Source organism: Psammomys obesus, unplaced genomic scaffold (assembly GCF_907164565.1).
Source record: "Psammomys obesus unplaced genomic scaffold, mPsaObe1.curated_primary_1811, whole genome shotgun sequence".
Lineage (NCBI taxonomy): Eukaryota > Metazoa > Chordata > Mammalia > Rodentia > Muridae > Psammomys > Psammomys obesus.
Window position 1 is genome coordinate 34,613,322 of NW_026596040.1, and position 24,574 is coordinate 34,637,895.

Consider the following 24,574-nt stretch of genomic DNA (forward strand, 5'->3'; position numbering starts at 1 on the left):
GGAACAATTCTTGGAAGTTGATAAATGGCCTAGAGAAAGCAAACGTGGAAACACCATGGTCTCTGGGGTGGTGACAATTTAAATGATTTAGCTCAGATTTAAATGTCAGGGACAGGACAGCATGTGGAGAGAAGCAGACCTGAGCAGATTTGCTGACGGAACAGCTGCTTTCAGTAAAGGCAGGGATGAAGGCAACTAGGGACCAGCCCAGCCAGGATGAGTCTTTTTGCTACTATGTATGGTACATGCCACTATGTCATGTTGTATAAAATTTTCAACAAACACAAGCATATGACATCCTTCACAACTATTCACACAGCACCACTTCCTGCCCTTAGTGGAACACAGGTGAAATCAGTGAGGTGAACTTCAGTTAGCTCAGCCAGGACCTTGACCTCAGGCTGCAGTCACCTGAAGAGAGCCAAGGATCTACCTCCTAGGAAACAAGCTCCTCAGGTAATAAAATGCCTCCAAAGTTTGCAACGTCCTTCTGTTGGAAAGGTTTTGGAGTCAAAGGTCCAAGTTCTAGCCTTGGCTCTGCTGCTGTCTTAGAAAGCCACATGTCCTCTTGGGTCCCATTTTATTTTTCAGCTATAACACTTCTAACCTGATGATCAAGGGGGAAGGGGTCACTCACATCTCCTGTGGGGCAGCCTTGCCAAAGAAGAAAATCTGGCTAGAACTCCTGGATTCCTGTGGAGAGCTAAATACTCTTTGGAACAAATAAATATTAAGCAAGTGATTGGCCCCGGCACAGTGAAATGCATGTCTACTGTTGCCAACACAAATAACCAAGCTGCACAGCCCGCATTTCCATGGGAGGCTAACGTCCTACTTCTGTTTCATGTCTGGCCTACAACACAGCCAGCGTCTCTGCTCATTCCAACATGCCAGCCTGAGGTCATGCCTCTTCCCTCCTGGGACTGCAGAGAGAAGGGACTGCATGGAGGACACGGAGAAACAGTGAGCAGTTAGGCTTAGCTTTAACGAAGGGATGGTACAGTTAGAAACAACCCACAACAGAGATGTGGCACGAGGTGGTTTCCAAAGAGGGTGTGTGCGTGCCACATTGGGACAGGAAGGGTGACTGAGATACAGGAAGAAAAGGGCAGTCAGCAGCAGTGATGGCTGGCATCTGCTCATCTTGCTGGATGAGTCAAGGACTCAAGGATTTTTAAACTGAATTCTGAGTGCCGGGTAAACATCCTCATGACTCACAGCAAAACAAATCATGGCTGCTCACTTCATTATTTTTCTCATAAAGGTTCTCATAATTGCAGACTAGCTAATATACAATATCAGGCCTTGTGTACCTTAAACTAGGAGTCTGTGGCTGGGCCATGCTAATTCAGGTTTATAGAAATTTGAACCTTCGCAAGAGATCATTCAAAATGTTCTTTCTTTTTACAAGGGAGATGGCCTAATTAAAATGATACATTTGCCATTTCTCAGTTTCCATTTACCTTCTTGCATAAGTGATATGTGATGACCTTAATAAGCCTGGGTCATAGAGAAATATGCTATAGCATGAGTACCCAGGCCAGTGCCCAAATTTTGGAGGGGTTAAATATGTACCATTCTGGCTAGCAGACAGTATTCTTCAGGACAGTCTTTGCATAGTCTCTTTGGGTTTAGGATAGTCTTACTGGTCTCCGTGTGTTCCATTAAACACCTGTGCCAGTCTGTCCAGAGGCTCTGTTCTTACCAAGGGAGCCACTGCTTACTCATCCAGTCCAATCTTCCAAGGACAGACATGGGTCCATCCATTACTTCAACACAACATATCCATACTTTAAAAACACAAACGTCTTCAAGGTTAAGAAAATCTTAACAGAAACACAATGAAAATGCACACTACCAGTTTTTATCAATACGGCACCAATGATTACTAGAAAAAGATTATGGCTACAGTATATTAAGATAATGTGCCCGTAAGCAGTTATGTAACAGCTCCCTAAATAAGCTTTACCCACAGATTGATGCCCAGGCAGGTGAAGATCACCAGGAGACACCAAAACTGAGAAGAAAATTCAACACAGTAAGCACACATGGAGGCAGAGGTAGGATGGTCGCCACCGTTTGCTGGGTAGCCAAAGGAAGACAGATCCAGTTCATGGAGGCGTGCAACAGAGGGGAGAAGAAGGCTGTTCAGTATATGCATACAGGTATGACTTTTGCATCTAAGAAGGAAGCCTAGGTGCCAAAGAAGAAAGTTTTCAAAAAAGTTGGAGCTTCCCTCCAAAGGAGTGGCCGACAAAGCTTCCCATCGTGGGATGTGCTTGAGAAGGAGCAGAGATAACCTCTCCAAGGATGACATGGAGAAGCTCAATTCAGGGCTAAGGATTTCAGATTCTGTGAAGGCGAACAGCCAGAGAAACAGAAACGAGATGGATGAGGGTGGCTTAGAAGCCAGAGCACAGACGTAACAAGAACACTGTTAGGTCATAGACTGTCACCTTCACCTCACTCTTACTCTTTTGACATGTGATTGGCACATGAGAGCTGCCACTTACGCATCAGAAGTCCTCCTGGCTTCAGGCTCACAAGGGTTGGACTCTGTGGACTCTGTAAAGGACATCTTGGTTTTACCAACACCACTGACGTCATGTTGGATTCAGAGAATTGTAGCAGAAGTAGCAACTGCTCAGTTGTTGTCATCACACCCAAAGGACTGTGAGCTTTCTACATGTCTATCGTCATCAGTCTGAGGTGATGAGGGACCCTGAAACTCACGCTTAACAATGGCAACCAGACAGACTTTAAACTTCGCAATACAATATTTTTATAAAATGTTTAAAAGACAGAGGAGGTGGATGGGGGAAGACAGAAGGGAAGAAATGCTATAAAGAGAGTAATTGTGTATGAAAAATCTCAAACAAAATTTAAAAGTTTTTTAAAAGAATCAATGACATATTCAAGTTAAGTAATTTTAGCCTAGTTTAAATAATTTTAATTTGAAATTTGATATTTTATTTATAGTTTGTATTTTGACTTTTAATTTTAACATAGTTGGAACATATTAGAAAAAACATTTGAAAACATTCATTTAAAATGTTTAATTTTCTAACTTCAAATTTATTTTGGTCACAATGTATTTAAATTTGGAACACAGTTAGTTTTTAACCCTTCTGCTCCTTCTTATCAGGTGACTCTAAATTGTACTGAACAATGTAATTAATGATTGCTCTGAAATGAAGGCAAGACAATAACCTTTTGGGATACATGTCACTTATCATCTACCATGCCTCCAACCTCTGTCCATAGCAGAATGCTCAGCACCCATAATAACAACTCCACTTCCTTAGCTTTAATGTCCTGTCAACTTTAAGTATTTTTTTCTAAGAGTCCATTTACATCAAGTTCAAAGGCAGACAAAAATCCATGGTCAGATGGGAAGAAAGAGAGAACCTGAGAAGGGACATGAAGTCTATGCTGGGACAGGCCCTGCAGTCTTACATAGTATTCACTGTTGCGAAGTGCCACCAAGCTGTACTTTCAGGGTTCAATGTAACTGATTCCTTAATCTAGGAAGAGAGGAGAGTGCCTGACGGTGATAGGAACCAGTATTCTTGCCCGGGCAAGGGCTACCAACAGTGTGACCATCTTGAGGGGACCTAGCCTCAGGGTCTTCCCAGCTGTTTGACCTGATGTGCCTGTGTCTTGATGACGTGGGCAGGTGCCTCTAAGGCAATACGACCATTTCCTCTGGGCCACTTTATCTTTCTCTGCAGACTTTCAAGATCAGTGCTGTGTCATTAAATGACTCCCTGGAGCTTCCTTGAATCCAGGAGACAATGTTGCAGCAGACAGAGAGAGGACGGCAGCTCTCTGAGGTGATTTCTGCAAGGTCACTTTGGCCCAGACCTGGATAAGGATTTAAGTGGCATCCTGCTAGTAAAAGATCCAGGCTGCTCCCTTCTTCAGAAAAGATACACTCTGGGATGCTCCCAGGGGAGAATCTGTGTCTCAGGGTCAACTCATTGGAGACAACTGAAAAGCAGCCCCCTCTGAAGTGATGAGAACACTTCTCTGTGCCTGACTAACACTCTACCTGAACTTCTTCAGCTTAAGGCAGTTCCCCGTGCATGCAACTGTTCTTTGCTTGTTGGGGTTATCTCACCTGTATAAAAACAGCAGTTGGTTCATAGCCAGGCCATCCTTCATCATACGCTGCTACCCGAGCTGGGGCTGGCTGTATCAGCTGTGGTCATGGAATATTCAGTAACATATATGGCACCTAAATCGGATCACTATAGGATCCAAGCCCATAATGAGTACAAACCACACGAGCTATCCACAGCACCAAATCATCTCTTTCCCATTCCTCAAAATGCTCTCCACCAAACAGGAGGAGAGTGTGTGGCTGAAGTTGACAGTGTTTGCGACACAAGCCAGGAGAAGGGCACAGAGTCCCATGCAGCACCCACACACCGTGTGCCTAACTTCATCACCGATAAAAAAACGGTACTACAAAGATGGATACATTTGACTCTCAGCTCTGAACCATCCCTTCTATTCTCTGTTTGTGGATGCTACACTAGAAATCTGCCACAGCAAACCACAGCCCATCAGACAGCTGGCTCCCTACTGGTTTCTGCCAACAGGGGACACAGTGAGAGACTGCAAGGCTCTTCTGTTAGTATGCCTCAGTTTCTCCATTTGTAAAATATAGTTGGATACAGAACCTATGTGGGAGACAAAAATATACCAGCCCCAAACAGGAAGAATAATGAAGCTGCAAATAAAAAAGAACCAGATGTAAGAGAGCTCTCTGCCTTCCTGCACTCACCTAGAAGTAGGACACAGATTTACAAAATACACACACACACACACACACACACACACACACACCTGTCAAAGGAGGTCAAAGGTTAACCACCAAAGACAACTTTGGACCCCTCTTGTCTTGAGGATGACACCCTGGGAATCCACATGAACAAGTTTTTGTAGCTAAAATTCACCTGTCAGTTACCTGCCTTTACCCAGAGGCTCCAAGTCCTTCCCTTTGGGTTGTCACTGTCCTGAAAGTCTCCTGGGTTTTGCTGAAGATCCTGTGCATGCTGGACTCCACAGGTACCTCTTTGAGAACTACTCATGTACACATACACGTCTCGCACATGAGTAAGAAGTGTACATGTTAATAAATATTTGCCTTTCTAATAGGGCTCCCTTCAAACTTGTAGTTGCCCTCAGCAACTACAGGATGCTAAACTGTATGAGCACACAGTAGGTGCTTCAAACTGTACTTACATCACTGTCCTTAGCAGCAACAGTACTGGCAGGAAGCAGAGCAGCATAGTGCAGAGGGCAGTTCTCAGCCATCGTCACCTACTGGAACCTTGTTTCTACCTCTTACTCATTGTGGGAGCTTATCTATATGAATGCTACCTGTCTGAGCCTCAGGTTCCCCCATACCATAAGACATCTTAGAGGGCACAGGACTAAACATGACAAAACACACCAAAGGCTAGTGTGGTGCCGAAGTTAAAAAGCTCAGGAAAAGGCATTTGCTATGGTTATTCATCTTTCTAAATTAACGAGCCAGAAGCCCCCCTCTCTCTGCTGTCTCTGAGGCACGTGTGTTGGGTGAGTTTAGAGAAAGATTACCTCAAATGGCCTTTGTGGCAAGGATGTGGGTCTGTGTTTTCAAGGCACTCCAAACAGCGACAGCTCACACTCCCAGAGGACATACAAGAACTTCCAGCCAGAATGAGGGACGCAGAGCTCCAAATGCTCACCCTGTGCTACTCACGGACTCAGGGCCAAGTCAACTTAGACTCGGCGCCAATGTCCAAGAAGGACTTCTGATAATCTCAATATAATGTTGTGCAATTTAAACCAATGAACCCATGAGGTGAAGGGGAGGGGGGGGGTGAGCGAAGGTAATCTACCATGATCCTGAGTGGCAATGGTTATTATTTTCAAATACCAAATAAATCTTGTTCCACAGCAAGCATGGCAAAGGGGAAAATATAATCACTGATGTAATTCTCCTTTTTGATTAGGAAAAAGTATTATTTTATTGAAAGAAAAAAAATCCATGATACTGCACCAGAAAGTAATTAAATGGGACTTTGAATAAGGAATATGGAATAGCATGCTGGCAGCGTCTTGAGGAATTATAAGAACACATTGTGTGGAGTTTTATTGCGTACACTGTTATTAACAATAATAAGCCCAACAGGGTTAGGCTGTTGCAGCCTGAGATTGCTAAGTTGTCTGCATCCCCACTGAAGAGAACAACCATGGTTTAGCCAGTGACTCCCCAGGCCAGAAAGGAAATAACACAATTTCCTCAAGACAGTTCCAGAAAGCATTTTTTCCCCTTTCAGAAAAAGGCAAAACCATGACTGAGAATGGGAAGATAACAAGTCTTAGACATGACTGGTAGAGAGACATAAAGGTATGCGACTCGGCATTTCAAGGGCGTGGCAGTTCCAACATGATGTCACATCTAACTGTGCGTGTCGGAACTGCCAGCTCGATCCATCCTTCCGGCATTACCATCTGCTGCCCCACTCTTCCACAGTCAGGATCCTTCATTCTCACCCTGCAACAAGATACTGGATGGCATCAAAATAGGCCATACAACCAACAGCGGCAACCAAACAGCAAATGGGTTCAAGGGATGAAGGAAAAACCAATCCAAGCAGGGTGTGCTATGCTGGCCTGGAATCTCAGTATATGGAAGGCAGAGGCAGGAACATCAGGAGTTTAAGGGCATTCTCGGCTACATAACAGGTTCAAGGCCAGCCTGGACTACACAAGACCCCCGTCTCAAAAAAACAGAAAGGAAAGGGCAATCCAAAGGCCCAGACCCAAGGTAGGATATAGAGAAGGTGAGACCTAGGAGAGAGAGTTAGAAAACCAGAGTCTCAGTTTAGTACCTTAACTGTTTGTAAGACCATTTGCCTTTTAAAAATGTCATTTTGTGTTTCTGGAAAAAATGGATATATGACTACACAGTGTGTCAGCTTTGCATCGCTGTTGCCGTCCTTGAGAAGAACAACTTATAGGTTAGGCTTATGCTCATGGTTTCAGTTGAAGGCTAGTTGACACCATTGCATGGAGCCTGAATGGCTCTAGCACGTGGCTAAGGAACTGGCAGGGCGCAGCTTCTGCCCAGGTCACTATCCTCAAGGTCAGCTGTGCCCGATCAGCAAAAGTAATCCAGCACAAATAGCGGCCTGCGACGATCTGTCTGGCCCAAAGCAAAATATTCCACAGGCTTTTCCCCCTAGTACAAAAATATGTCTACTCCAGACTTAACAAAACAATCATGGATAGGGCCTCTGGGTCAAGAGAAAAAGAAGTTAGAAATAGAGCATCTTGTAGGGTTGCTTTTGCAACCACTGTCAGACTCTGCTTCAGGCTCTGTGTGTCCTCACCTGTCGGGAGACTCCCTGGGACTTAGCAAGAGGAGGCTCAGGAGCAGTTAATCTAATAGAGTAAGGTTTGTGCCCATAGCTTTGTGGGTGTTTTAAAATTAATTGCCGCAACCACTGTAGCAATGCCTCATTTATCCAGTTGGATCTGGGAACTGTGGGTATGTTAAATAAATTGCTTTAACAACAACAGGACTGTGATTAATTACTTCCAGCATCAAGATGTTAACATCCACCACTTTGTTGGGAATTCTAGGGCCACATGCTTTCTTGCCTCATTAAACAAAGCATGCTAGCAACCATCTCACCACTTTCCCAGCTCAGGACCACCATTATAAACATCAAGGACCACCCAGGGTGTTAAGACAATGACATTACTTGAGTTATTAAGATATGGGAAAATTTCGTCTCTAACGGGATGATCCCAGAATTTATACCTTCTTCGACCTGACTTTTACGGCTTTTATGACTTTTCTTCACTATTGGCAGTCTACTCCTTATTGCTGGGCCTACCTGCCTCAAATTCCTTCTAATTGGACCTTTTAAAAAGTGCAACGATTAATCTTTTGTCAGTGTGACTAGATTAAGAATCACCTAAGAAACTGTGGCATACTTCGGGGTCTATCTGAGAGGATTAACTGGAGGGGGAGACCCAATCTGAATGTAGGAGGAGCCTTTCCAGAAGCTGGGGTTGGATGGAAGAAACGGGAAGAGGCCAGGGCCTCCAGCATTTCCCCTCTGCTTCTCAACCTTTCAAAATGTGAGGGGGCAACGCTTTGGCCTGCTGTGCTGCTGCTGCAACGAACTAACCTATTCCACAGTTCTTTCCTGGTCATGATGGATGAATCCCATGGAACTGTGAGCTGAGATACATCTTCCCTCCTTTACGTCCCTTCCCTCAGCCATTTTGTCGCACCAGTGAGAAATATGACGAATGCACGAAGCTGAGGGCTCAGGGGACACATTAATCTCATTAGAAATCCATCCACACCGAACTAAAAAAAAAAATAAAAAAAGCATAAAAAGCTCTGGGTGGGAGGACCCTACAGAGTAGAGAGGAACATTAATACAAGGTCTTGTGACATCAGTCTCAGATAATAATAATAGAATAATAATAATAGAAGGCTGCTACAGGAAGATAAAAGGAATGACAATTTACCAGTCCTTGCCAGTTCTGCAAGATGCCAGAGAGTGTTCTGCACGTTGCATAGACAAACTTGTTTTTCCATCACAGGCCACAAAGAGATTCTATTGTAATCATGCTGCAAGTGCAGACTGAGGCAGAGAGACAGAAAGACTGACCAGATGGATCTGGCGTGGAAGTGAGAGACAGGGGGACAGTCTGGGAAGAGGCGTGGTTCCTGCTGGAACCACGAGAATGCATGTGTGTGAGGTATCTAAGAAGTAGGAAGAAAGAAGAATAAAGGTAAGAAGGTGGGCCGAAGCTGCCTAGCTCAGGGTCCCTGGTGCAGCTTTCACTCCGAGGAACAGAGGGCTGAAGAGGAGAAGGCTGAGCTCTGAGGACATCAATAACCTTCTGTCCCGTCAGACCCTTGGAGAACAGAACAAGGGCAGACCTGTTTGTCCCAGCCAGCCTGCCAGGTGTTCTGCAACGCTCCACAGCTCTGGCTCAGAGGAGAAGCAGGAGGTAGGTTCAAATAGGACGTAGATGAAATCTAACTGGTACGTTAGTATTTATAGCATGCTCACTCACACTTGGAATCACACAAGCAGTCATGATGGTGTCCCAGTCAGAGGAACCACTTCGTCTCTGTTTCTTAGGATGAGGGAAACCTTTCCCACAAGCCTCAAGCAAGCCCTTTTCAAGACCTCTTTGGGGTCATGCATGCCTTCTTCCAGTCATCACTGGCTGGTGTTCATGACTAACTGGATCCATCTCTGAGTCTGTGTTGGGATAGGGACCAGTCTTCCCTAAGATGCCTGGCTGGGGAGGGGGAAAGGCACCTGAGTAAATCAAGAGTCTATTACACAGAGGACCAAAAATGGCTGCTGTAAACGCAGCATGCGAACTTCCATGGGACGCAACTATTCTCACACCATAGCTGGGGGAAAGAGGGAGAAGGCACAAACTGTCCCAAATACAGTGTGTTCTTCTTCATAATTCAAGACAGTCTTACCTAAACCAACTCCGCTGTACTGGAAAGCAACCCCTAAGGAGACTCTATGATTTGAAAATACAGATATTACCTAATTATATATCATAATCGGCTTTGCACCCCTTAGAGGAAAGTGCTCATTTAGAGGCTTTAATACAATAAACGGATTAAAATCCAAGGCTACAAACATCACAAACATCTCTTTAAATGACTTAGGATAGTGCTCCACAGGCAGGCAGAAAACACAAGGTGAAATACGTCTGGGTGAAGCCATTTGAGCTGGGTCTCTGTAGATAAACTAGAAATACAACCAAAGACATGGACTCAGCAGGGTAAGCGTATACTGCCGAATTTAGTTCTATAAATCTCAGTTTAGAAGGCAAGTAAAGACTGACGGGCTCTTTTGAAAACTGTTCTCCTTACAGTTCAGTAAAGCAAGAATTAGCAAGATTCTGTATAATTTCTCCTCAGGATGAATTAGCTAATACTCTTAGAGAACAAAGCAAAAGTTAAGTACCGCGTGAGGCTGAGTGGCCTTTGTGGTAGACAGGGTGATTATTCATTCTGTTCAAAATATATTCGCCTAAATAATAGTCTCTGCTCTGGGAAGTTTGCGGTGTCCTGGCCTGAGGGACATGCACTTACAGAACAGAGAAGGGTAAGAATAGTCAATGGAGAGTGGGGGGCGGTGTATGACCAACCAAGGGCTCAGAGTCAGCATTACCAGTCATGTGGATGTGTCCCTTGAAATAGGACAGGACCCCTGGGTCGAGGTCTTACAAACTCACCTATCACAGTCTAACTGCAAGACTTCAGGGGTGGGGGATCTGGCTAAGAATTAAGACCTGTCAGTTTCCTGAGAACACGAGAGATGTTAAGAAACTGTCGAGATTGAAAGGATCCTGGGGCAAATGAGAGAAATGCTGAACACCAGACTGGATCATAAAACAGGGCGAGGACATCAGTGACCAACGTGGTGAAAGCTGAACACAGTAGAGTTCAACGTCAGCCTAAGAAAGGGAAAGGATGTGAGAGAATTTATCCACAGCACAAGGAACTGTATTAAAGAGTTACAGCAACTGGGCGTGGTGGCGCCTTTAATCTCCGCACAGCAAGTCCAGGACAGCCAAGGCTGCATAGAGAAACCCTGTCTTGACAAGCCAAAAGAGGGACACAGCATTAGGAATGTTGAGAGCCCCTAGTTTAGACAAAGGATCTAAACAGGTTTGCAATGAGTCTCCTATTACTTTCTAGTTGATCTTTCAGGCAAAAACTGCTACTGAGCACTGTCTCCCCAAGCTAGGTTCATAATAGTGATGTAGACCTTTAGAAGAGCAATGTATGCCTGGTGGCTAGCAGGCTGTCCATTTGAGTTCATTGTTCTTGGGTGTATGGAAAGAATGGTGAGGGCTGAACCCTGAATGGGGGCAACAGAGCTTGGGAGAGCTCACCTATACACCTTCATGAACTGGAGCCCCAGGAAGAAATAAGTGCCCTGGCTGTGATGCTTCTTGGAAGATGAGCTAGGGCTGAACTATTATGAGAGGGTTAACTGGAAACAGGCCAGATCCCAGGGCAATTAAAACCAAAGCACCAGACAGAAGACAAGCATGAGCCAGGCATAGTATACCATCAAGTTAAGACATATATTCCACCCTTGGGCCTGTCTGGATTTGAATCCAGCTCCATTGGTAATTCAATGCTGAACAAGTCATTAACCTCACTGGGCTTCAAAGTTCACTCGTGGGGGTGATAGAAACACCTGAGCTCACGGAGGTGTTGTAAGAGGTAAGCTGGTGAACAAGTTACTAAGCTCCAGGAAGGTTCTGCCATTCAGTCCTATTTGATTGACAAACACCAATTTTGTTTATCCAAGTTCCATTCACTCCTTCCAGAGCTGCACATAGGCCTCTTGAATAAAAAGGAGGTGTTTCCCCAAGGAGCACTTCTTTGAAGCAATTCACAGCTAAGAAAAGACACGCAGCTGCCGTTAGCTAGGACGCCAACAGACGGCAAGAGCGAGATGAAGCTGTTGAGAACAGCTGCAGGCCACTTTACGACGGAGACGGGCGTGCTGTGAGAAGAGCAACCTGTGGTAGTATTTAGAGTAAAGCATAGCACCTTCAGCTTTGGGTGCTGCCATTCACAGCACTTCTTAACATCTAGGTGGAATTTATACCATCGTTAAGTGATTTAATAAGTTCTGAATGTTCCACCCACCCGTAGGGCTATCACCACGATTACTAAGCAATAAAATAATGCTTGCTGGCTGTGGGGACGCACACCAGTAATTTCACTCAGAAGGCAGAGGCAGGAGGACTGCCACAAGTTTAGGGCCAGCTTGGGCCACATAGTAATATCCTATCTCCAAGAACCAAAAGCCATAATAAAGCACAAAAAGTAAACAAAGTATTTCCATTCCCTAGCACGCCTCCTGATGCCCTCCTTCAGTCTGCCTCACTCACCCTCATCAAAGCCTCTCTGTCACCAAGCAGTCCTGTTTTCTATTCTTGTAGAACGTTTAGAAGGTGTTGTTTCTCCTGGATTGTTTTAACACTGTTTTTGAGACTTTATTACATGCATGCATATTTCTTACCAATGACGATTATTCTACTTTCCACATCATACCTCTGTTTGTTTAGTCATTCCCTACCTGCATGTCCTTGAGTTGACTTTAACTGGGGACTAAGCTGCAAGAAACATTTTTCAGTCAGTCTCAATGGAATGCGTCTTCACTCCTCTTATTCAAAGTAGCCGAGCTGAAGCTAGACCCGATTAACTATACAAATTGCTAAGAGATCCCTAAGATGCCTGCATTACTTTATACTCCTGACTGAACTGCAGGATGTTTTCAGCTTCTAAACCCTTGCTAGCTTTGGTATAGACCAGTCTTTCTGGTTACAGATACTCTAGTGGCTCTGAATGACACCTCATTGTGGTCAAAATGTATACTTCTCTCATGATGGATGACCCAGGGAGGTTCGAATTAGTTTCACACCACAAATGGAGATCACCCTGTTCAGACAGACTGAGCAGAATCTGGCCAAGTGTATATGGGTAATATCCATGGAAGCTCTGTTTTCACCAGAAGGAGCTGAACGTGAATCTGTGTTTTCCACCAGGGCTTCGGAAAAGCTGGCATGGAGCCAGCAGGGATGGAATCCGTGCCAGAAGAGAGATAGCTAGGGGAATTAAGGGTCACCAGCCTGCATAATGATGAAGGGAAGACACAATGGCTTGTCTGAAATACTTGAAGTATCATGCCGTGAAAGATTCTGGAGCAGAAAATTCCAAAATGTTGATGGTGTAAAATGAGAGGGGAAAAACACCTCATCAGGGAGGGACACAAAGCTGGTGGCTAAGTACATACACAGACTGTGGGAAGAGGTCACCTGAGTTCTAATCCCATGTGTCACCGCTAGTTTGACCTTGAGCAAGTCCCATAACATCCCCATGTCTCCATTTCATCCTCTGTGAAATACGGCTACGAAGCATATTGGATGAATGGCAGTAGTTATTAAAGGCCCACGACAGTCAGGTACATAGTGGGGGTTCTGAATAGAGAGGTCAAAGGTTTACACACAGTATACAAATCTTGTCAAGTTTTGCTCTGCAACCATCATAATGTGTCTGAAGCACCTTCTATTTAGAACATAGCAGGAAAGAGAGCTGAACAGCTGGGCACCGTCCTTCTACATCTCCCTCCTTTATACAATGATTCTAGGTCCATGCCCTTGATACTTACGAACAAAGTAAGAGACACAGTGGCCTTCTTCCTTCTGCCCATCGATATTCTCACTTTATCCTATTAATATATCCCCTCACCACTGCACAGAAGCAAAAGGCTGTAATGATGGAAGAAACATAAATCAGTGTATGCCTTCAGTCACACAGCTTGCCAGAAAAAGACTCCAAGGGTGCTTTTGATCAGTTTGCTAATGACAGGAGTTAGCTATACCTGTTGTTCTAAGGGCCAATATCTTGGATTCTTTTACTGAGATCTATCAAAGAACACGGTGAGTGGGAATGCCCTTATCCAGCCTCAAAGAGAGTGGGTATTGTTGTTCTCATGCCCATACTGATATTTCTTGTCTGGCTCTCCACGTCTTCAATTTCTGTTTGTCTGAACTGTCATGCCCCTCAAGTAGTCCTTGCCAAGGAGAAAGCAAACACAAGTCCCCAACAGTCAGCTGGTATATCTTTGAACCTGCTCTGGGCTTTATGTTTTATCTCCCGTAACTCATGAACCTCTAGACTCCCTCTGAGCTCATTTCCTATTCATGACAGGCGGCAAACCTTCAAAACACGCTGTTTCTGTCTTTTCCCTGTGTAGGTAAGGAGATATTTCTGGATTCTCCACTCTCCACTCTCTAACTGACTTCTAACACTTCGCTCCACTTGAAAATGAACTGCTTAATTAACCTCTCAGGCCTCCTTGGCCTTTCTGGTCATTAAAATTGTGCCTACTACATACAAGGTGGCTGTATTTGTAACGGTCATAGCAGTCGGGGTTCACACTTGTCCCCCTTCACAGAAGAGGATCTTCCCAGCATTAAGAGTTGTTTATTATAAGCACTGATGGACCTGCAATCTTTTTACATGGGAGAAAAGCCCCTTGAGGTTCAGAAGTGAGCTTGGGGAGGATGAGCGATCAAAAGCACTAGCCTTGAGCCACATGCCTCCGTCACCAATATGTGACCAGGATGGCTCACTTCATCTTGCTGAGCCTCTTTCTTCCTCTGAAAGAGGAAAAAAAAAATAGTGAAAGAGTGGTGCTGATGTTTACCTGTGCTTCAGCTTTGGACATATCAAACAAATGCCCCCAGCAGACAACTGTGCACACAAAGCTTTGTAGACCAGAAATACACTCAACAAACACAAGGCTCAATCCATGCAGCTGCCTCCTGGCTAGGCAGGACAAATGAACTAACAACATGGCATGCTCCAAAGTAACCCAGCTCTGCACTGTCACAGGCTTCGTTCCCAGCCATCTTACCACACCTGTCCTGACTTCCAATAATGTGCTTAGTGCTGCATTCTAGAGAGCCCTATAGCTCAAATCCACAGGGCCATGAATAAGTCCCTGGCAAGCAGAACATGCTGTCCCCCAGTCTCTGCATAGTTCTCAATAGAGCTTTGACCAGCTCTGTTGGCAAATGAATCATTAATCCATGTTCAGCTTTTCCCATATGGTATAACATTGTTGTTCCTCTCCACTGATATATCTGTGTTTACCTCTCAGTTCTAATTTCATCCCAGCAGGAAGGCCCATTAGTTGCTGTTGAGAAAGTTTCCCCATTAACTCATCTGAGATGTTCTGTACTGGACTCACAGGTCCACGAGGATACCAATGGGGCCCGAAACCATCCATTCGTGTCCAGTTCTGATCCGGAGGACTGATACTGAAGTGCTCCTGCTGATTCCTCTCCTACATGACTGTAGTGGTTTGAAAGAGAATGGTCTTCATAGGCTCATATGTTTAAATATTTGGTCTCCAGTTGGTGGAACTGTTTGGAAAGAAGGAGAGGTCTGGCCTGGTTGGAGTATGTGTGTAACTGGGGGTGGGCTCTGAGGTTTTAGAAGCTCACACCATTCCTGGTAGCTTTTTTTCCCCTCTGTTCTGTGCTTATGAATAACATGTAAGTTCTCAGCTACTGCTCCATCATCATGCCTGCCTGCCGCCATGTTCCCTGCCATGAATGGGCATGAACTCACCTTCTGAAACTGTAAGTCCCAATAAACTGTTTCTTCTATAAGTTGCCTTGGTCATTATGTCTCATCACAGTAATAGAAAAGTAAATAAGGCATCCTTCAAGGGCTTAAATCTTCGTCCAATGGAGACATCACTACCGGGATTGGGTAAGGACATATCTCAGTGGACTCCCTCAACAGGCTAAAACCAGCAAGGCTTCATACCTTGGAAGAGGACAGCACAGTGAAAGAGGACCAAGGTCTGGCCTTTCTGCTCCTTGATCAAGTTCTTAGCATCCCTGAGCTTCAGCTGTCCGAAGGAGAGTAATCATATTGAATGCTATCTTATGGAATATTGAATTCCACAGTGAAAATTGAGTGTGGTGGGAAAAGAATAATAACACATCTGGAAGGTTTGTTTGTTTTGCCAAGCTGTGACTGACCAGATTACAAAAATGCCATGGCCCACACCTTAGTTCATCCGTCTAATAAGCCTGTTTATCTGTTCTCCCCTGTTGCCAGCATCTCCACCTTCCACAAAGTGAGTGCCTTTTTCTTCATTCCACCTCGTGGAAGAGAAAGTCTGAATGGCCGCAGGAAGTTATTTGCTTCCTTGAAGTGTTTTCCAACTATACAGAGCTCATGAATTAGATCCTCCATGCAGATGGTACAGAATTTACCAAGAGATCCAGCAATCAAAGAATTATCTGCCAAGGCAATTCGCTGCTTATTGATTTTGCCATAACATCTCTTGTACATTCGCTCATTTACAGACCTCAGGTTGGGGTACCCCCACACAATATGTAGTTCCACAATCTTCACATGTTAATCAAAGCCTTGCTGAGCTTAGCAAAGGTGCCACGGAAGATCTCACAAAGACAGAGAAGCTGCAGTACCTTTTAGACCTTTGGCCTTATACCACTGATACCTCGGATTCTGATGACAAATGCCAATTTTGGTTCTGCAGGTACATAGAAGTTTCCCGCTTTCCTTGCCATCCTGGCTATCTGAATCTCAGTCAGGTACATCTGCCTGTACTCTGTGATAGCACCAGACCTTCTCATAGGTAAGCATCCTCCTGGCCTTTCGAAAGAGCAAGCCACCACTCTATCAATACACTGGCAGGGTGATTTCCACAGGTAAGCAGACAACCACACGGAACAAGATACTCCAGCTGTGAATGCTCCATTAATTGCAATTTGAAGTCTTCTACACAGTTCTCAAGGCAAACAGGAGCAAACAAAGCTTTCTCAGGGAGTAAGGTTGTGGTTGAATGGATGGATGGAAACTGAATAAGAGAACCATGCAGGAGCCCCAGCAATTGGAGAAGTATAAATATGACCAAAGGCTCTGAACACACCTGCCTGTGTCCACCTTTTGGTGTTTTGGTTGTTTTGTTGTTGTTGTTTGTTTGTTGCTTTGTTTACTTGTTTTTAACACACACAGGGTCTCTTGATGACATGGAACTCACCTAGTGGGCTGCTCTGGCTGGCCAGTGATCTCTCTGGCTTTCACCTCCAGCTCTGAAATTGCAAATGTGTGCCCATGGGTTCTGGGGATTGCTTGCAAGGCAAGTACTTTATCAATGAGCCATCTAGGGTCGTTTTTTTCTAATTTTTGTATACCAAAAATACCCATTAGAACTGAGTTTGGATTAAATACAGTAAGAAAGCTTTAACCCTAAAACCATGATTTCTGAGGCTAAGAACAGCCTCTAATAGGGGCCCAAGTGTAGACGTAGACTGTCAACAGCCAGAGCTGTGTTCAGGACCATTTCACTATTTTAGCCTTGAATTGAGGCTGCTGTTCCTGGGGTTGTTAATGCTTTGTGCACACTTGATGGATTTACTCTGCTTTGTGACTACGGACGGTACATGCTAGTAAACGTCTTGATGAGCAGCCATGGGCTGTGACCATGGTAGGCAGACTCCTAACAGGGCTGTCAGGGAGCCCCTCCCACCACTGTGTGAACATGCTGCCCATCCCACCAGGAGGAGGGCCTTATTTCTTCTCCCTATAAATCCAGACAGTAGAAATGATGCTTATTATGGTACTTTGACGCCAGGTGTGTCTTAACAGAAGCCAGCCTCTATACAGGATGGCCAGCCACCTTGCTGTAAAAAAAGCTTAAGCTTGACATAGACTGGTCACAAAAAAATGAGCCTGCACATCTCTGATGAGAGCAAGACCCTATCCAAACCAGCCAGCGGCCAAGAGCAGCCAAATATAACCAGATGTGATAGCACAAGGAGAACCACCCAGTCATGCATAGCCCAAATCGCAAAAGTATGAGAAATAATAAATCACTGTTATTTTAAGATACACGGGAGTAAATAACTAGCATAGCAGTCTTCATTTCACTTAAAAAGACTGCTATGAATGATGTCATGCACTATCTAGACAGAGTCCCAATTCTGTGCATCATGGAGCTGAATTCACCTGGCTGGAGCTTTGGGAAGTTGTGTAGGCTATGTGCTCCCCGCTCCTGCTTCACCTGTTAATCCTCTACCTGCCTTCATCGTGAGTTTCACCTGCCGGGAGAGGCCTAGCCTGCCATACTCCAGCTTTTACTCTCCCTTCCAAATTTTGGACAAGGCACTTATTATAGTTCAGCTCTTGAATGCCCTGCAAAGGTCCACGTGTCAAAGGCTGAATTTGCAGTATGGTGCTACATAAGAAGTGGGGCCTGCTGGTAAGTCTCTTAATCATGGGAGACATAGCTTAAAAAATACAGTAGGATCCCGGCCCTTACCCTTTCTCTTCTCTTTGGCATCGAGGCCATAGACGCTGTTTGCTTCCACCTTGATGTGCTTGCTGTCCTGCCATGGAATCAAAACAATGGGATCAGTTGATCCTGGACTGAAATGCCCAAAACTAAAGAAGAAAGCATCTAGAAAGGAATACTAGAAATTAACATAGAAACTGCAGGACACAGCAGTAAATAACTCAAATGAGTTCACCATATATACAAAGGCCTCTTAGAAAGGCTGATGAACCACAGAAAACCTTTCCTCTCGAACCGTAGGTTAACCTCTTATCCAGTTGTGCAGTGACGACAAGAGTGTGCTCAGCTGCTGTTCAGGCTGTACCACAGACCTCACCAGTGCTGGAGGGCTTGCCGAGCATGCTCAAGGGCCTGGGCCTGACCCCAGCCCTGGGAACTAAATGGATCATGAGTGACGGAAATGTAGGCTTCGAGTTCTGAAGGCTGGGAAGAGATCAAGGTATTGGAAAATGTGGCATCTGTCTTCTAAGCTGTCACCAACATAGCAGAAAAGGTGTGAAACCCCTTCAGAACTCTTTCACAAGGCCTTTGATCACACTGCTGAAGGCAAAGCCCTCAGGACTTCCATTACAAAGGAATTAACTCTCAATACCATCCTACTGGTGATCAGATTTTAGCACAGGATTTCTTTCTCTTGAGGTTATAACATAATTTAATCATTTCCCCCCTTCCCTTCCCCCTCACAAAACCCATTTACCACTTCTTGCTCTCTTTCAAATTTTGGTTGGCTTGTAACTCTCTACATAGAGTAGGCTGGCCTTGAACTCAGAGAACTGGCTGCTTCTGCCTTGTGAGTGCTAGGACTAAAGGTGTGGGCCACCACACGCAGCTACGAACATGGGAATTCTGAGGGACACATTCACACCACAGAGATCTCTTTTGCCTCTTTCTCATTTATATTTACCCTATCTTTAGGCTTCTCACGGTGGTGGACAGGGCAGAAGATATAAGCACACTTTGAAAAATATAATGCTCTCCTTTGACCAGCTGTCATTTCTTTTCTTTTCTTTCTTTTTCTTTTTCTTTTTTTTTTTTTACAGAAAAATCTTTTTTAAAAAGATTTGTCCTCGGAAACACCCTGCAATTTGAGGGTATTGCCACCAGATGGCAATGGTCTGCAAATCAGAATCCACGAAATCCTAAGAAATAACTACAGGATGATGCGTCCTCAGGAATATATGGAGGTCCTTGCCTGGAGAGGGAACATTTTGAGTATTTCCCCTGGGTCTGTGGGAGGAAGAATCCCTTTCCTCCTTTATGTAGATCATGGAAGGAGAAAGGAAATGAAAGTATCCAAAACCTGAGGCCCACTAACAAGCTTACCAAGTAACTCATGGTTGACAAGCGTCCTCTGACTCCCTCCTCAGGACAGCTGTCTAATTATTGCCCCGTATTCACAGAGGGGGACCCTGAAGTTCAAATACCTATCTGCCCAGATGCAGCTCTCACCCCCTCAACACCAAGAATTTTCAGGTGCTTCCACACTCCTCGGATGGAAGGGCATGACTTCCGTTTAAATTTTCTGGTAACCCTGACTCTTAGGCTTCTTACAGGGCTGTTAACTAGAGATAATTTGCATCATTCATAATTCCCCTAGGTTGTCTTTAAGCTAGCCTGATCAAATCAAACCTGGCAGCTCTGACAAACCAATATTGATCAGAAAGATTGCTCCGAAATGTTTTCTAAGCTGTGTTTTAAAGCCACAAATTAAAATCTCAAAAAGCTCTTGGAACACAAATACGATAAAGGCCTCTGCAAGGTCTGACTGGATGGGTATGGGTTTTCCTGTCGCTGCACGGCAGGGACCGTCAACATGCTTTCCATTCCTGGTCTGGGCCACTTCTGAGATGCTTCCACTCAGTCACTGAGCCCCTTGTTGAAAAGACAGAACCTGTCTGTACACGGACGATGATACAAAGCGGTCCCCAGGACAGTGTCTAAGGGAAAACACAGGCAAGGGGAGGGTCTGATTTCTGCACACCATGGGCAACTAACTTCAAGGCAGCATTTGACTTGCTGAGTAGCAAAGTCCAGAGATGTCAACACACAACTCCCCCTATTATCACACAGAGCAAGGAAAGAGTACCAAAAAGGGCACAAGAAGGTGTGTGGGGAGGAAAGGACCCTTCTCATCCCAGCAGAGTGCCTCCTGGAAGGCAGAACATTTCTTTGAGGGTCAGCTTTGGAGGAATCTGTATAGTAGGAAACACAGGCAACAGTATCAAGGGCCAGGGAAATGTAACTGATGAAAGCTCTAAGCCAGTCCTCCGCAGCCCAAACTGCAACCAGAATCAACCTGGGAGCTTTAAAAAAAATACTTGTCTAGTATCCAGAGTATATAAAAAACTCAAGCTAGACACCAACAAACCAAACAATCCAAGTTAAAAATGGGGTACAGAGCTAAGCAGAGAATTCTTAACAGAGGAATATAGAATGGCAGAAAAGCATTTAAAGAAATAAATGCTCAACATCCTTACTTATCAGGGAAATGCAAATCAAAACAACTCTGAGATTCCATCTTACACCTATCAGAATGGCTAAGATAAAAAACTCAAGTGACAACACATGCTGGAGAGGATGTGGAGAAAGGGGAACCCTCCTCCATCACTGGTGGGAATGTAACCCTGTACAACCACTTTGGAAATCAATCTGGCGCTTTCCCAGAAAATTGGGAATAGCACTACCTCAAGATCCAGCTATACCACTACTCCTGGGCATATACCCAAAAGATGCCCCACCATTCAATAAGGATATTTGCTCAACTATGTTCATAGCAGCTTTATTTGTAATAGACAGAATCTGGAAACAACCCAGATGTCCCTCAACAGAGGAATGGATACAGAAATTGTGGTACATCTACACAATGGAACACTACTCAGCTATTAAAAACAAGTAAATTATGAAATTTGCAGGCAAATGGATGGAACTAAAAGAGATCATCCAGAGTGAGGTAACCCAGAAACAGAAAGACAGGCATGGTATATACTCACTTATAAGCGGATATTAGCCATAAAATATAGGACAGCCATCTACAAAGACGCTAAACACTAAGGAAGACCCTACAGAGGATGCTTAAATCTCATTCAGAATGCAAACAGGATAGACACCAGAAGTGGTGGAAGAGAGGGAACAGGATGGGAGCCTGCTATAGAGGGTCCTCTGAAAGGCTCCACCCAACAGGGGATAGACACAGATGCTGAGACTCAGGGCCAAACATCGAGCAAAGCACAGGGAGTCTTATGGAGGAAGAGAGGGATGGGGATAGAGGGACATGGAGAGGACAGGAGCCCCACAAGGTGACCAACAAAACTAAAAGATCTGAGCCCAGGGGGTCCTGCAGAGACTGATGCATCAATGGAGGACCAGGCATGGAGAGGACCTAGACTCCCTGCTCAGATGTGGCTGACTGGCAGCTCAGTCTCCATGTCGATCTCCGAGTGAGGGGAGCAGTGGCTGCCTCTATCATGAACTCAGTTGACTGCCCCTGATGATGCAGCCTTGCCAGGCCATGGAGGAAGAGGATCCAGGCAGTCCTGATGAGACTTAACAAGCTATGGGCAGAGGCAATAGTGGAGAACTGCCCCTTTCAGTGGACTAGGAGGAAGGAGGGGAGAGGGGATTGAGATTGGGGAGAGTTGAGGGAAGGGTCTTCAATCGGGATATATAATGAGTAAATTGTGAAAAAAAATGTTAAAAAAAAAAATACTGGTCTAGCTGGACCTGTGAAATATAACCCTGGCAGATCAGAATGTCTGGGGCTGCTTCCAAGCATCTGTATTATTTTTAATGGTTCCTATGTACCAGGAATCTAAGCACACTGGATAGATATAAAGCATAATTAGGAATTAGAACATATTATCTTCTACCCCTGCCCCTCTTCTCCTCCTCTGCTTCTTCTTCTTCCCTCCTCATTCCCTACCCCCTCTCTCTAATCACTCAAACACAAGACCAGAAATGGAAAACAAAGATTTTTTTACAGGAGAGACAAAGACATCCTCTTCAGTGGTACAAGGCTGTGGGTACCAACAGCTCCTTGGAGAGGGGAGATGGGATGAAGCTACTGATGTTTGTAGCTTATGTGGTCAATGCTTGTGCTTTATGTCACTATTTAGTATTTTACATACAGGTCAATATTTAAGCTCCACATAAGTCATTTCCATCTAATCTTTTTGTTATCCATGTTAGCTCTTAGACTAAATGTACATCAGTGAGCATCAAAGATAAATATACAACTCGATGGTTCTCACTGCCTAGACAATCAAGGTCTCCTGGTATGGGAAGCAGAGGAAACATAGAGGACTCCTCCACTAAAGCTTTTTGTCAGCTGGGTTTGCCATACACACCACAAGGGCACAAGATGACTAGTAAAAGTTGGGGACACACTTTGCAGGAAGAGGGCAACAGCAAACCAACAGCCTGTACCTAGTTCTAACACTCATGATTTTACTCCCTCCAGATCAAGAACTCTGCATTGCCCAGGTTATAAAAAGAGAGCATTTTATTTTATTTTCATTACAAGCCGTGCCACAGAGACTTGCTTCTTCAACTAGGTTCATATCGTGTAGCTTCCAGGGGTGCACGAACTGGATGGGAAACGATTCACTCTCTCTGTCATATTCCCAGAACACTATACTGCAGGTGCGTCGTATGGTTTAATAAAGAAGAGAGGCACAAGAGTTTGGACAGGTTCCCTGGACTGTAGCAAGCGACAGCAAGGATGTGCTGTAGGGAAGCAAGTGGTACACAGATGCTGAGAAGTGATACACCGTTTGCTTTTTCTCTCAGATTCTCTCCCAGCTGAGCTCCCAGCATCAGTCCTCTGGCAGAAGCTGTAGCCACTGTGGTGAACATGAATCCACTCTCTCCCCAATATGCCATCTGAGGTTTGTAAGACAGACATTTATGATTCCAAATCCACCACTACACAGAGGAAAGCTTGAGATAGGCAGGAACCTGAGAAGCACACTTATCCAAGCTTCTCAAACTTGATCTGCACCAGGACCTCCTGCAGGGGTCAGATTCTAGCTTCAGACTCACTGTAGGAGAAGGGGAAATGCACACTACTAAAAACAAAATCCCAGGTGAGGCTGCACATGCTGAGAACTACTGGCCTGGTTTACTCATCGCCTAATGCAGACATTCATCCCTTGATATAGTTACAGGCTGAACTGTTTTAGAACTAGTTAAGTCATTACTCACAACGTAGACCAGCACCTTCTTAGACACTGTGGATGACCACAGAAGAAAGATTCGGGTCCCTCAGTAAGGTCATGGGACATCTTCAACAACCAAAAACTTATAATCCAGAGCCACCACACATGAAAACATAGAGCATCTTCATAATCACTAGCCCATGATCACATGACTCACAAGTACAATGTGTCAAGCTGAGGAGCCAGGGCACCCAGACCTCCCAAGACTGGATGGATCAGAATTCCTAGGGGCATTTTCTTTTTATGTCTCCAAGGTAATTCCCAAAGGCCTAAGGATAAAGGTCCACTGAACACATCTATCTCCTTCATTTTGTAGGTAAGGCTTTGTTGGTCTCCTGGTGGAGCTCCTGTCATCTCCAGGTCTTTCTATCTCCCCATTCTTCCCTAAAACTCCCAAAGTTTAGCTCTGAGTCTCAGCATCTACTTCAATCCCCCGCTTGGTGGAGTCTTTCAGAGGACATCTATGGTAGGCTCTCATCCTTCCTGTTCCCTTTCTTCAACCACTTCCAGTGTCTATTCTATTTGTCCTTCTGAATGAGAATTAAGCATCCTCCCTAGAGTCCTCCTTGTTGTTTGGTCCTTTAGGTCTGTATTTTAGTATGGTTACCCTGTATATGGCTAATATCCACTTATAAGTAAGTATATACCATGCGTTTCTTTCTGGTTCTGGCTTACCTCACTCAGGATGATCTCTTAGAAACCAAAAACTGCTCAACAATTAAAGTTAACTCTTCTTTAAGCTTACCATTCTTCCTATGTCCACAGAGAGTAGAAATGCAGTCAACAGACAATGCCTTCCAGAGGATGGTGGTACACATAAAGCGTGTCATTGACCTGTGAGATCTGCAAAAGTAAAGAACACAGGACGCCCTATGTCCCCAAACTCCTAGAAGATGGGATGCACGCCAGTCAGTAACTGTTGTCAGACTAACTCTACATTATATTTTCCAAAGGCACAGGGGGATTCCTTGAGAAGCCTTTGAGGGCCCCACATGAGAAATGAGACCTTAGCTAAGGATAGACTCAACTATTCTGCTTGCTCATTTGGGCAGACCCAAGAGCGAGACTTTATGTAGTGGTTTAAAATGTATTAAAGGAGGAGCTTTGGACAAGGTTCAGGGGCTAAGAGCATCTGTCACCTCTTAAAGAGGACCCACATGGCAGCTCATAACTGTCTATAACGCCAGACCCAGGAGATCTGATACTTTCTTCTAGCCTCTGCAGGCATCAGGCACACATACATACATTCAAACACTCATGCACGTAAAATAAGAATAAATAAATATTTAAAAATAATTTTTAAATGTTTTCAACACATTAAAATGTTTTATACGATTGTGTGTGTGTGTGTGTGTGTGTGTGTGTGTGTGTGTGTGTGTGTGT

General features: G+C 44.6%; 1 protein-coding gene and 1 pseudogene across 5 annotated transcripts in view; both read right to left on the reverse strand.

The window, feature by feature from the left end:
- Positions 1 to 24,574, reverse strand: part of Mapk4 (mitogen-activated protein kinase 4) — a 124,735-nt gene that overhangs the window by 78,936 nt on the left and 21,225 nt on the right. For 2 of the 5 annotated variants that reach the window (XM_055622885.1, XM_055622886.1), the window contains exon 2: positions 17,946 to 18,012. The exons of the other annotated variants lie outside the window; for them this stretch is intronic. The gene's annotated coding sequence lies outside the window, so the exon portion shown is untranslated. The remainder of the gene's footprint in view (positions 1 to 17,945; positions 18,013 to 24,574) is intronic. 5 annotated transcript variants of the gene reach the window in all.
- Positions 15,666 to 24,574, reverse strand: part of LOC129687912 (60S ribosomal protein L7-like) — a 10,425-nt pseudogene continuing 1,516 nt past the window's right edge.